We start from the raw sequence: 13,224 nt of genomic DNA, 5'->3' as shown, positions 1-13,224 counted from the left end.
GGGGGGGGAGAGGGGGAGAGAGAGGGCGGGGGGAGAGAGAGAGAGAGGAGGGACAGAGAGAGGGGGGGGGGGAGAGAGAGAGAGAGAGGAGGGACAGCGAGAGGGGGGAGAGAGAGACAGAGAGAGGGGGGGAGGGGGGGGAGAGAGATAAAGAGAGGTCCCACACATAGATACAGAGAGAGTCAGCACCACAGAGAGAGAGAGAGAGAGAGAGAGAGAGGAGAGAGAAGAGAGAGAGAGAGAGAGAGAGAGAAGAGAGAGAGAGAGAGAGAGAGAGAGAGAGAGAGAGAGAGAGAGAGAGAGAGAGAGAGAGAGAGGAGAGAGAGAGAGAGAGAGAGAGAGAGAGAGGGAGAGGGAAGAGAGAGAGAGAGAGAGAGGAGGGAGACAGTGGAGGGGGAGATGGAGAGAGAGAGAGAGAGAGAGCGTATAGGCCAATAGTTGAGAACAATAGTGTTTTCAGCGCCAGGGGGTGCGTTGCTCATAGACGGGGTTCACGCCGTAGAACCGGCTATGTGAGCAGAAGCACGCGCACGCACACAGGAATGTGCTGCACTCGACTGATGCGCCAACTCGCTAAGTACCCACCTGGCTACTTTGCATAACAAGAGCGCAGCTCGTCAGGTGTGTTCAAATACGTTCTCAGATATACATTCACACAAAACTTGTGAATGAAATGTGTTACATTCCACTCATAGAGGCAATTAGGCATCGTCTTTAGTCTGTGCGTATGCGAGGGAACATCTATGCGCATGCGCGGGAGCGCACGCACGCACCGTTATTAAAACACTGTGCAACCAGCTTTGAAATCAGCAACGCACCCTGACCACCACCACCACCACCATGCCAACTGTGGCACCATGTCTCTTTGGGTGTCGTTCTGTGGGCTATTGTAAGGCGCTGGCTTCGCATGCAAACTACCATGAGAACTCCACATAACCAAAACAAACAAACAAACAAGCAAAAAACAACAACATTTCTTTAGTAAAAAAAAGAAAGAAATAACAATACATATAGGCTTAAAAAAACAAAACATAAATGTTGCAACTCGTCTACCCTAAATCACCCTTTGATTCAATTAAGCTGAAATGTTGGCCTATAATAGGGCCTGTTCCATTGGCTTATCCTCTCACCCCCCCCCCCCCCCCCCCAAGCCACGATAATGGCCCTATTATATTCAGAGAAATCGGCTTCATTTGGGGCCACGTGACAAAGGAAAATCCGCTTACTTTGTAGTCACTTGATCGTGTCAATTGATGTTGTAATAAGCAATTGCATATTATTCAGAATTCCCTCGAGGCGCATAATGCCCCACGCACTGCTAATTAGCAGCTAGGGTGCTATACCTCGAACTATAGCCGAGGAGAATGGACTCCACTGTTACCCGTGTTGTTGTATTATGCTATGCATTAATCAATATCATTTCTGTGGGTCCTTTGCACCTATATAATAATATCACCATCATCATGATGATCCCAGCCAGCCAGGCACGGTGCCAGCCGGGCTCACAGACAGACTCCCTCCCTCCCACACACACACACACACACACACACACACACACACACCACACACACACACGCACACACACACACACACACACGCACACACACACACACACACACACACACACACGCACACGCACACTCACACGCACGGCAGGAGGATTGCGTAGCCCGGTCGGTATGCAAACGTAGATCCCCGGTGAATACCCTTTTGTCGCCTCGTACCGTACCGGCTGCCGTTAGGGCCATTTAGGCTGATTATAGGATATCAAATATAGTCACCGTTTATGGTCTTGAACATCCCCGACATGTATAGAAACCAGTTAATCTGTTGCCCTGTATATCACATGTCCCACAATATGACAATTGTTTTCTTTTATTAGGAACCACTCTATAGACTGCATCATTATAGGCTAAGTATTTATTAAATGTCAAGGACTCATACAAGAGCATATAAACATAGCATCCGAAAATAAATAGCATAGCATCCGAATATAGCATCCGAAAATAAATAGAAATAAACGAGCCGTAATGACTGAGTCTATTAAACCACAGACTGACAACAACCAATGCTAAGCATTATAGACTCAGTCATTACATATAGGCTCGTTTATGTCTATTTATTTTTTTATTAAATGTCTTGTAATGGCAGAGAGATGTGGCTCTGGGCCTATAAGCTGAAAACGAACCCAAAGCTAATTCATGTTAGGCTCTATAATGTTATTGATGACTATATCTAAATATAGACGATAGACCTAAAGATATAGCACGTTTTTACGCGGATCGCGAACATCTCTATAAATAGACTATAATTATAATAAAGAGGAGAGAGTATAATAATAATAATAATAATAATAATAATAATAATAATAATACTAATATTTCCTCACGGTGTTTGTGATGATGGCGCCGCGGTGCGGGATCAAGATGCGCGCTCCATGTTGCACTGAGAAGACTGATCTCCGGTCTCAGGGAAATATTAATAACCCCGCAGATATATGGACCGTGCAGGGTTATTATATGCTGTTTATCCTTCCAACTCGCAGGCCGGCAGGAGACCTATATCTCCGTGATGATGATGATGATGATGATGATGATAGGCCCTATTATAGGAGGACGGGTCCAGAACAGGTGCAGAAAGAAAAACGCTCCTTGTGCTTCACGATATTACAGAACTCCCGTCTCTGTTTCCAAACTAGGTTGTCGATCTGATGAGAAACAGATGTTTTCTGAGGGAATCCCTGGTATAGGCTCCTATAGGAGCCGTGCTGCTGCTGTGTTTGTGGAGGTTTGCTCGCTGATGAAATGGCAGCAGCATCATATCGCCTGACTCATCCCGCATCAGTACCACTACCGTAACTGCTCCGGGAGCTGCGCAGCATGAATGAATGAATGAAAACTTTATTTAACAGATTGCAGAATGGGTACAATACAGTACGGCTCAATACACACAATTGTTAAGGGGATGCAGACCAGATAAAGTCGTTTGTCTTGTTTACATCAGGGTCCCCCATTTTCAATTCATAGTGACATTTATGACATACACAACATACATGACATTGGGGTGGTCAGGTGGTGTAGCGGAGATTGTGCTCGTCACCAATGCAAGAGGCTGCGGTCTCGACTCCCGGAGAGTCAGCATTGCCTTGGCTTGGCCTGATCGCTATACTAACTCGTTTGGCTGAGTTAGGGGGAGGGAAGCCGTGGGTGGGTCCTGGCCGTTGTGGACAGCGACCCCTACAGTTCGGTCGGGGCGCCTGCACAGCGAGGGTAGGATCTGGAGAAAGGTAGTGTGACCTTCCACACGTTACACTCTCGAGGTGAGAATCTGCGCTGCCAGGCTGGCTGCCGGCTGGCTGCACATGTGTCGGAGGAAAACATGTGACAGTCTCCGGCCTCCCAGACCAACAGTAGGGGGGGTTGGGAATTGGCATAACAACTAACAGTGGGATGGGAAAAAAATCGAAAAAAAGGAGGGGTAAAAAGATAATAAAAAAAAAAAAAAAACATACATGACATTTATGGCATAGGGACATACATGACATACAGGTATATAGTACTGTTACATTTGTGACATATACGATATGCAAATATACAGTACTGTTACCCATAGATCCTGACAAAGAATATATACATATGATGGGGAGGGGACTGTACATTAGGAGGGGGTGGGTGGGTGGGAGAGAAATATACATACGGTGGGGAGAGAATATATACATATGGTGGGGAGGAGACTGTACATTAGGAGGGGGTGGGTGGGTGGGTGGGAGAGAAATATTATACATACGGTGGGGGGAGAATATATACATACGGTGGGGAGGAGACTGTCTATTAGGTGGGGGTGGGGGGGTTTGGACATTTACGGTGGCCAGTTTTGAATTGCAGTCTCCCGTAGGTGCTCTTTGAGAGTGGTTTTGAAAGTGGGTAGTGATTCACATTCCTTTACAGCTTTGAGTAGGGCGTTCCACATTGTTGTGGCATAATAGACCTATCGCTAAGCCACGCCCCCTTTGAAAACTCGGACACAGAGCCGACCGTGAATGACTCTCGTTGACGATGGCTGCAGGCAGCCCCTTTCCTGACTGTGATGCAAGCCTTGCTTCACAGTCACGAAAGGGGCTTATGCCGCTGGAGATTTACCACAGCAGGTAATAGACCTGTCTTTTAAAGATAACACAAATATTTCATCTAGAAGCAGACAGAGAGGGTTACAATATGCAGTGGAAAAGTACGTTCATGAGATACACATTTACCTTAGACCTCCATGGTGATGCAAGCATTAGGTAAGGGATAATGTATAGCTACGAGGTCATTGTCGCAAAATAATTGACCGACACGTAGTTTAAAATACCGAGCCGCTTCGGCAAGGTGTTTTAAACGTCAGTGAAGGTCAATTATTTTGCGACAATGACCGAGTAAAGCTATACATTATCCCGCTTATTACATGGCTAATTTACTAACAATATACCTAATTCATTTGACAAATCGCAGTTGTTCTGTGGCTCTGTCAGCCCAAATAAAGTGATTATTATTATCGCGGGCAGCCTCTGTTCTGGCTCCGCTGTAATCTACACAAGCGGCTCGGTATTTTAAACTCCGTGTCGGTCAATTATTTTGCGACAATGACCAAGTATAGCTATACATTATCCCGCTTATTACATGGCTAACTTACTAACAATATACCTAATTCATTTTACATCGACTCGCAACACTGGTTCTGGCTGCGTTCTGGCTCCGCTCGTCGCTCCGCCCCCTGTCATCGCCGGCAGCAGAACACTGTCTAATTGCACTGAAACAGTGTGTGTCAGTGGGCTTGATTGCGAACAGCTGCGCACAGCGGTCATTATTGAAAAAACAGCGGTCATTATTGAAAAATAATGACCGCTGTCGGGGGGCTATTGACCAATCACAAGCAAGCATTTCGGCGAATGTGAAAACGCCATGTAATAACTATAGATAATGTCTCAAGCATTACTTACAGTTGACTTGATTGAAGATTACAAGAACTATGACGATAATCCATGATTACTATTGCTGATACATTTAGTTTAGTGGTCCAACGCAGTATACGAGCTAGACCCGACAGTTGTGTCACTAGTCACTAGAATGAGGAAAAAAGTGAGAGCTGTCACTTGCCAACAATCCTCCATAAAGGGGTGAGACGTCAGAGAATGGTATGCTGCACATTCTAGTGTACATCAGGTCAAATGATTGATTACACTAACTATAAATGTATAGTGATAGAGACCAAAGTAAAAATACCTAATAATAAAATAGACCTAATATAGGGGGCGACAGTGGCTTGGGAGTAGAGCAGTCGTCTGGTAATCCGGAGGTTCCCGGTTTGATTCTCGCTCCTCCCGGGCAGCGTGTCGAAGTGTCCTTGAGCAAGACACTGATGAGCAGGTTGGCACCTTGCATGGTTGCCTCCACCGTCGGTGTGTGAATGTGTGAGTGAATGGGTAAGATGTGAGGAACAAATTGTAAAGCGCTTTGGATAAAAGCGCTATATAAATACAGCCATTTACCAAAATACCTGTAAATCACAGTAAATGGGTATACAGGTCAGGACATAGCTTTTCTTATAACACTAAGTATAAGTTATATTTAATATAAATATAAATAAATGCATATACAACACATTCTCAAGATAGATCACTCTGATTAGAAAAGAAAACCCACAACTAAAGTGTACATAAATAGCCACTATTTTTAATATATACAATAAATACATGGATTTACAGTTACACAAATGGATGTACGATATAAACTGGAATAGCGAATAATATCATGTGTTGTTGTGATACATCTATGGTAATTTAACATTACATTCTTCTAGTACCTCCATTATGGATTAATAGCCTGGTCTGTTGACATTTGCAATATCAGCAACTGTTGATGAAGATTAAGTACTTTAACATTGTAAACCAGCAATCTGAGGGACACAGAGCAGCATAACTGGACCACTTTAACAACCTTCAGGTCAATCGAGGGTTGAATGCACTGAAATACAAGAACACCCTATAGAATATGTACTGTACTTTTACTTTTGAAACTTAATACAGTACTGTAATTGTAATGGTACATAATTCACCCACAGACCTATTGTTAGGAACATTCTAGAAAATTATTGCCGCCCGAACATTCTGGAACGTGTGTGTATGATGTCCTGGCAGTACATTCTAGAACCTTCGTCCTGCCCGATCATTCTGGAACGTTGGTGATGATGTCATAGTAGCACCTTCTAGAACCTCTAACATTCCTATTAAGCATTCTGTTTAGCTTTCTAGTAATGTCCACCTTCCATTGGGGGAGCCTGGTGCCCACAGCCCGGCACTCCTCATCTGGAGTAAGAGGGCAGGAGAGAGGGGTGATGGATAAGGGGAGAGGGATGAGGGGGAGGTGAATGAGGAGAGAGGGATATTATTATTATGAAAAAAACACAAAAAGCTGAGTATTAGCTAAGCATAGACAGATAATAATAATAGTTCATTTATGGAGCATCTTTCATACATAAAATGCAGCTCAAAGTGGATTTTATTGACAACAAACATAACAACTTTGACAGATCAACATTTGTGTTTGCCTTGTCAGGGATAAAACGAAAAGTCCAGGACTTATTTACTGTTTACATCATTGTCCCTGTTGTTACTGGTTTCAAGTGGCACTATGGCATCTGAAGTGCATCGAGCATTCTTAGTGCATGTATTAGTATTCATGTTATTAGTATTCTGTTGTCTGTTAGCCAGTTTTTTATACTATCAATGGTGGTCACTACATTACATCTATAACTGTCCTTGTTGGTCATCATTTCCACTGTTATGCACCTGGCTTGCGGTAACGTTGCTGACGTTATGATGCAGAAAGCTATACAGAAGGCTCACGTTATGATGCAGAAAAGCTAACCTTATGATGCAGAAATATCTGCGGTATCGTTACATGTTGGCAGCTAACGTTAGCTAGCTGCTAACGTTAGCTAACTGGGCTGGATATATACGAGAGCTAGTTCGCAGTCAAAGTCAAACGTTAGCAAACTAATAGTTTGGTCTACGTTTCTAATACATGCCGTCAAATATTATGTCTTTATGAATTGACCTTACCTTTGAGCAAACATAAGTGTCCTTGGTAATGGTCTTCACATTCAGTTGTGTATGTGGTCGACGACACAACATAATCCGCTTGCATTTCTCTAGTTTTCGTTTGGGCTTCGGGAAAGGTATGAAATATACTCCTCCATCCAGTCTTTCAGGGTACCTGGTGTCCGAATTACAGGTACCCCACGCACAGCGTTTCACCATCTGATATTAGGTAGATAATAACATATAAACTGAACTCTTACACAGTGGTTTTGATCACAGCCGTCTGGTTTGATGCAGCCCACAAATGGCTTTTCTGGTGTTGACCGAGTTTTCTGCAGCGAAGTTTTAGCTGTGATATGATTGGACAAATTCTATTTTGGGGCGTGGTTTAGCGACAGGTCTATTGCAAAACGTGTTTAGTCCCTTGTTTGAGCCGAATCTGGGTTTAACATGATTTGTGGAGCTCCCTCTGGTGTTGTGGTCGTGGTATTCACTGAGCTTTGGGAAGTCATTTGACATGTACATGTGTAACGGGGAAGTCCGTGGGTATGTCCACAGTCACTGAAACAGGTGTGTTGACGGGTGACTGTGGCAGTGCGGGCTGGTAAGTTAAACTCACTTCCTCATAACAGGGTTAACAGACGCATAGGGACGGTAGTTAGGAGTGAATTCACTTCTTAGTGCAGCGGCCTGTGTCGTCGCCCGCGGACGCGGGAGCCCCCTGTTCGACTCCCCCTCGGGACATTCTCATTTAACATCAAACACAACGCAGACCCAGTATGATCCGTCACAGTGGTGCCCAGTGACCCGGATGTCCTGAGGGGCGTGAGTTTAGGGAGGTGAGTGTAACGGGGAAGTCCGTGGGTATGTCCACAGTCACTGAAACAGGTGTGTTGACGGGTGACTGTGGCAGTGCGGGCTGGTAAGTTAAACTCACTTCCTCATAACAGGGTTAACAGACGCATAGGGACGGTAGTTAGGAGTGAATTCACTTCTTAGTGCAGCGGCCTGTGTCGTCGCCCGCGGACACGGGAGCCCCCTGTTCGACTCCCCCTCGGGACATTCTCATTTAACATCAAACACAACGCAGACCCAGTATGATCCGTCACACATGGGTACCTTAGTGGTGTACTGGTGTAGTCAGGGCTGGACTGGGACCAAAAATCGGCCCTGGCATTTTTGGCCCAGACCGGCCCACCATAATCGGTCGGACACCGCCCACCAAGTACACCATCCTTGCGGTCCCCTTAAATATGCGTACCTACTGTACTATTCCCCCAAACCACTACAAAGCTGGGTAGTAAGTGCAATGGACAAGTGGACCAGTGCAAGTGGACCAGTGTACTCACTCACTCTTGGCTGAATCTTGTTTTGGGTGGTGATGTAAAAACATCTGCATCATAGCAGGCTCAGGATGGGCAAATTAGTCTATAGCCTGTTCATCCCTGTCTCTCTCCTCCACAACCTGGCTTGACTAGACATAAGGAGAGAGAGATTATTACAATTAACTGGTACATTCAGGGGGCGCCCTCGTGGCGCACCACGTTAGTGCATCGCACACCTACGCGGCCGTCCCGGGTTCGCTTCCCCCTCCCGGTGACATTTGTCGCATGTCTTCCCCGCCTCTTCTCCCGTTCATCCTCTCCTCATCTGTCAGTCATGTCTGACCATGAAAAGCAATAAATGCTAAAAAATAAATCTTTAAAAAATTAAAAAAACTGGTACATTCAGGTCCAGAATGGTTGGAATTCCCTGACAAAGATGTGCAAAAAGCTATAAAATTTAAACAATACCATACTGGTAATGAGCAAATAGTTGTTTATTCAATGAATGCATGGAGCTGTTCCATCTTATTTAATTTGATACCAACTACTCAGTTCATACTTCAAGTATTCAAATATCAATGATGAATATTGCATAAGGTTTACACAGTTAATAGATCACCTTCTTGTTTTATATTCATGTTCAGAGAGGAGTAATAGTTAGATCTTTGTATGTGATTTATATGGCAATTAAATCAATGGTGTGCTTGTTTGTTTGGGGAGTTTGACCTACAGTTAATGTGCCTACCACGTGAAGGTGCATGATCAATGGACAGCACAAAAACAATTTGTGTAGGTGGAGACTAGAGCTACCACTGATAGTAATAATAATAATAATAATAATAATAATAATGGATTGGATTTATATAGCGCTCTTCATGACACCCCAGTTACCCCAGAGCGCTTACAGAGTCCATTATTCGTTCATACATAGTCATACCGGTGGTGGTAAGCTACAATTGCAGCCAGAGCTGCCCTGAGGCAGACTCACGGAAGCGTGGCGAATAATCATCGCCTACGGCCCCTCCGACCACCACCAACATTCATTCACATGCATACACATTCATACGATGTGAGTAATAAGTAATAAGTTATAAGTAATAAGTTATAAGAGTAAGTAATCCATACCATATATATCCTAATAGTTACTGTTACATGCCAATGTATGTGCTTCCCCAGTGTGTGTCTTGTTCTCCATTTTGTTTCCTCCCTCCAGCCAGAACCGTCCTCCACCATTGGTCCCTGCTATGCCTGCCCTTCCATTGGTGGACTACATAGCAGCACAGCACCGATTGGTGGATGGGTTTCAAGACTCCAAGACCCAATCAGAAGCCATCACCCACCACCCAATCATGGATCACCACACCCTGTTAAAACATGGCTGCTCACTTCAGTCACTCTCTCTCTGGCATGAGGCTAGGCCTGGTGATATTTTGTAACCTTGACCCCATTGATAATGTAATAAATACGTGAGTTATACCAGTAGCAGGAGAAACTGCTATTTAGCAGGGAAACTGCTATTTGTCCTAATGCCCTGAAATAACCAACTTCACAACCAGGGTACAAGGAGTAACAACTTTATTTCATTCAAGTACCTATAATAAGCGATTATACCGAGGACACGGGATCTATTAATTAAGAGGACCAATTCGGTACCGTAGAGCTCCTATTATATAACACCCTCTTATATGAGGCACTGCATTTACAAAACACGGTGTGTCTAATCCCACCTATTAAACACCCTCTTTTTGAGGCACTGCAACTGCACACCACGGTGTGTAATCCCACGCATTAAACACCCTCGGTAAGAGGCACAGCACTTGCACACACCACGGTGTGTTTAATCCCACACATTTAAACACCCTCTGTAAGAGGCACAACCCTTGGAACAAAAGGCCTAATAAACCACGCACTTCAGACACCCTCTCGACGAGGCATTTGCAACACACATCCAACCATAGTAGTTAATTAAGGAACACTCTTCTGGCAATAATTAATCCCCCCTCTCGTCTTCCCCTGTCCCTCCTCAATCGGTCATACTCAATATCCTACCGGCTTGGCTATACAATAAATAGGGCATAAATAGGGGATAGGAAGAAATAGCCTATATGCAGATAAAATTAAGAGGCACGGTAGAATACAGAGAGCATAACTATAGGATACCCTCATAATACCATATACAATATAATATACCAATTTACACAGTAGGCCTATACAGTTTATAAAAATAGAGCATAATACAACATCCTATACTAAGTGCAAATGTGGGTAACAGTGGACTTAACTCGCCGCACGGCGCGACCCCCCCTGAGGGTCGAAGCTTGGACCCCGTCCAACTCTCCGGGCGAATGCTCCGGCACACGGTGGTCCTCCAGGCTGTAGGTTGATTTGTAACCTGATAATCGTACCCGGTGTCCGCGAGGACGTTCCAAGTATAAGGTCTTTTGGGAGCGATGTAACTCAGTACCCTCTATGTCCCGTCCCTATCTGTCTCCAGGAGGGTAAGCCTCCCCTCCTCACGCTACCGGTACCTGTGGACGGCTGGCTAACTTATCTTCATCGCCGGTGGATAACTCTCCACGATCGACCCCACCCCCCGGGCCCTAACAGAGTCTGGTTACTGCTTGCGTGCTCCAACCCCGATATCTGAGTCCCACTGGCTTATCAATAGTCTCAGCGTCTCATCCCCGCACACAATCAGCAACACCTGAGTTCAATAATGAAGCCACTTGAGTCCCTGCTCCTGACGTCATTACTTCGGCCCATTCACATCACACTTCCCCCCCCCCTTAAAGAAAGGACTCGTCCTCGAGTCCTACGCCGACATGTCGTAGTCTAAAGACCAACGGGGTGCCCTCCGCTGGCGTACTGGACGTCCCTCCTCGACAGACCCTGCAGGACGACCTTCCTGCAGCCCCGGACTGGACACAACCACCTCCGACTGGGGCGCAGCTTCTGTCGCAGCGGGAGCCCCCTGTGTCCCCTCTGCCTCCTCTGGCCCACGATCACTGGCGGTCTGGTCTCCTGGGGCCTCCTGTGCTCCTTCTGAGTCCTCCGGTCCACCCTCTGCGTCCTCCGGCCCACAATCACCACCGATCCGGTCTACTGGCCCCTCCTGTGCTCCTTCTGCATCCTCCGGCCCCCGATCACCGCCTGTCTGGTCCTCCGGTGGTGGCCTCCCCCCCGCAGAGCCATCCCGGCTGGAAGATCGATGGCCGACCCAACTGGCACCAAACGGGGACCCAGAGGACTGACGCCGGCTAGCCAGGTTTGGCCCACTCCTCGGATTAGCTCTCCTGGATGCTGGGACTGGATTTAACGGGGCTGTCAAAGAAGAGGTGAAAGGTTTGAGTCGGTTGAAGTGAACCACACTCTCTGGCCCTCCCTCCACTAGCACTAGCCTATAAAGCACATCGGTCACCCTCTCCACCACTCTAAAGGGACCTTTGTACCACCTCTGGAGCTTGGGACACACCCCACGCTTCCTGGCCTTATTCTGAACCCAAACCAATTCCCCCTCGGAATAGTATTGAAAATTGGCCCTAAAGTCATAGGACTTTTTCTGCTGTTCCGAGGCCCTGGCCTGGTGCCTTTTAACTGCTTCCACCACCGTGGACAATGTATCCCGCAACCTAGACACATAATTGTCCACCGAGTCACAGGACTCCTGATTGCCCACCTTCAGCATAATATCCACTGGCAGAACAATTTCCTGTCCAAACAGTACTTTATATGGGGTGAAGGAGATGCTAGCATGCACACTACTACGATAGGCCAACATAACATAAGGCAACAGTGTGTCCCAGTTTAACTGATTGTCCTCCACAAAGAGAGACAACATGGACAAAAGGGTTCAATTAAAGCGCTCCACCAGGCCATCTGACTGGGGGTGGTAGGGGGATGTCCTTGTTTTCTGCATGTGCAGAAGCCTACATAACTCCCTGAATAGATTTGACTCAAAGTTACGACCTTGGTCGGAGTGGATACTCCTTGGCGCCCCAAAACGACACACCCACTCCTCGGTCAAGACTTTGGCAATTGTCCGTGCTTCCTGGTTAGGCAATGGAAAAGACTCTGTCCACTTGGAAAAATAGTCCCCCACAAGAATGTCGAGTGCCACCCGTTCAAAAGGTCTAGATACCCTGGATGTCTGTAGGGGTGCACATGGCCGCTTCCCCTGACTCTTCCTTGAACCACAATCAACACATTCTCTCACCCATCTCTTGACATCGCCAAACCAGCCTGGCCAATAGAACCAGTCTTTAACTTTCCCTTGCAGCTTCTGCACCCCCAAGTGCCCCCCGGTGGAGACATTGTGCAGCTGCTCTAAAACCCCAGACACCATTGACTGAGGGAGCACCACCTGTACCCGAGAGGCTGCATCGGAATTTGCAGGAGGAATCCGCACCAGCCTATCCCCCTGCACCTGGAGCTGATTCCACACAGTAGCATAATTCTGCAGGCCAGCGTCCACCGGTATTGAACCAGAACCAACCTGATTTTTAAAGTTAATTATTTGTCTTAACTCACTATCGGCCATCTGTGCATCGGCTAACTCATCAGTCTCTTTTTCCCCACTGGACACTACAGAAGGCAGAGCTTCCTGTACTGCGCACATCCTTACAGCAGCCCTGTCTGTTATTGCCTGAGAGGCCTTCTGGTCAGATATTTCTTTTTCCAAAAAAGCCGGCAGCCTAGAAAGGGCATCAGCATTGCTGTGTAGCTTGCCTGGACGATGCACAATTTTATACTGGAAATTGGCCAATTGTTCAAGCCAACGAGCCAACTGCCCCTCCAAGTCCTGAAAGTTATGAAGCCAACGGA

Source organism: Notolepis coatsorum, assembly GCF_963971535.1.
Source record: "Notolepis coatsorum genome assembly, chromosome: 4".
NCBI classification, from domain to species: domain Eukaryota; kingdom Metazoa; phylum Chordata; class Actinopteri; order Aulopiformes; family Paralepididae; genus Notolepis; species Notolepis coatsorum.
Note: the sequence above shows the minus strand (reverse complement) of the source record.